The sequence below is a fragment of the Dipodomys spectabilis genome, unplaced genomic scaffold (assembly GCF_019054845.1).
Source record: "Dipodomys spectabilis isolate Male_0828 unplaced genomic scaffold, ASM1905484v1 ptg000053l, whole genome shotgun sequence".
NCBI classification, from domain to species: domain Eukaryota; kingdom Metazoa; phylum Chordata; class Mammalia; order Rodentia; family Heteromyidae; genus Dipodomys; species Dipodomys spectabilis.
The window spans coordinates 4,741,450-4,743,403 of record NW_024870730.1 but is presented as its reverse complement, the minus strand read 5'-3'; the positions used below and the strand labels follow the sequence as shown (position 1 = coordinate 4,743,403).

Genomic DNA, 1,954 nt, shown 5'->3' with positions numbered 1-1,954 from the left:
TTCATACATGGCTTAAAACAATATAATGCAAAATTATGTCAGTGTAGATTTCAGTTTCCTGGGTATTATAACGCCACTAAAATTAGCTTCAATTTCTAGCATAAAGGAGGAAAATTTACACCAACAAAAACTCCAAAATGTCAATGACATAACATGTCAAGGTTGATTTTTTATTTATTGTGCACACCCAATGTGTTTCAACAGCAGGATTTGCTCTATACAGTCACTTAGACCAACAATGCTATCGCCATAGTAGGTCAGAAATAACTCCTCTTTGGCCCTTGACAAGGAAGGTGGGAAAAAGATAGGGAATAGCTCACTACAACTACCCAACAGCAAAACTAGACACATGGGAAGTGAGCAGTTACATAGAAAACCAAGAGCTGCATATCATCTCTTCCTGGTTTTTTTTGGAACAGAATGAAGTATTTCTGGTTACAATAATGTCTCCAAGTATGTTTTTTATCACATCTTACTGCTAAATATCGTAATAGTTCTCCATTCAAGGTTCTAGCCCCACAAAATCTACAAAAGAATTTTAAGGAAAAAAAGGGTGCTCACTTTGGTAATACATATACCAAAATTGGAGTGATATGGAGAAGATTAGCGTGGCCTTTGTGCAAGGATGACACACAAATTCGTGAAGCATTCCATATTTTTATCTGTGGAAGGGGCAGGGAATCACAGAAACATCAGGATAAAGGATGAATTAATGTAATATTGATACTCACATATCCACTATGTTGAATATGAACCTTACAACTTGGTGGGGGAGGAGAGTAAGGAGGGGTAAGCAGAAGAAAATGGATGAGGTAACAGTGCTTAACAATGAAATGTACTCATTACCTTACTTATGGAACTGTACCCCCTGCTCATCACCTTTTCAATAAAGATTTTTAAAAATAGGTTCCACATCTATCTTTCCTGTTAACTGGTTGGTTATACCAATCTGGTAGGTTACTTCAAGCTCCTAGAATTTGAGTGTTGTAGCTAAAATGAGATTGAGCTGGCTCGTCTCTAAGACTCTTGATACATGTAAGCTTACTAATCTATTTTATATTTCTATCTTAAATCAATGAATAACCTAGTCATATAATGTTTCAGAAGCCATATGCTGCATAAAATTTCAATTGGGAATTTACTGTTTTGTCCTCAATTATAGAATAAATACATGTAGCAATATCTTCAACTGTAATCAACCATCTTAACACTCTTTCCCTCCAACTTTCTTTCACCCTCCCAATTCTAGCTTAGCTGGAGATATTTGCATTCCATTCTGATATCATAATTATGTGTTTACATTGTTTGTATGTCAATTTTAAAAGTTGGACAGTTGACTATGTAAATATTGCTCACTGGAAAGCACAAGGAGTGAAATATAATTACATTTGCCTTCATGTACAGCTATTTCTTTCTTGGAATTTCTCATTGTTTTTCTTTCTAGCCACCAATATTAGTCTCTCTGTCATTTTCTTTGTTTTGCTAATTCTCCATCTAATTGAATATTCTGTCCATTTCTACTTACTCAGAAGCTTCCCTCCCAGGATGGTTGTCCTTTTATTTCTAACTAAGATGGATGTCTCATTGAACATGCTATTTTACTCTAATTCTGACTTCTTTTTATGGCTTTCCTGGGTGGTTTCAACTGTTACCTTCATTGTGTATGGGTTTGTTTGTTTTTTCTTCTTAGTTATATCCTCATTTTATTGGAATACATATGTAGTGATCTTTCTAATAAGGTGAGTTTGGAAATTTTACTTTGCTCTTCAGAATAAGCACATCCACTTTACCTACAGATGGTTGATCTAGTAACAAGCTCAAACAATACAGAATTCTAACTATCTTCCATCCATGTAACTGTCACGTCTACATTCCTGGCCTGAGGACTCTTTGTTCCTGGAATACAGAAACCTATGATGCCCATACTACCTCTTAACATTATTGCATTGGGAAT

At 35.2% G+C, this 1,954-nt stretch overlaps 1 non-coding gene across 1 annotated transcript; it reads left to right on the top strand.

Moving 5' to 3' along the window:
- Positions 1 to 553: 553 nt before the first annotated feature.
- On the top strand, positions 554 to 660 carry LOC122107808. The gene has a single exon (XR_006147417.1). It is a non-coding gene; the product is annotated as a U6 spliceosomal RNA (small nuclear RNA).
- The last annotated feature ends 1,294 nt before the right edge of the window (positions 661 to 1,954 follow it).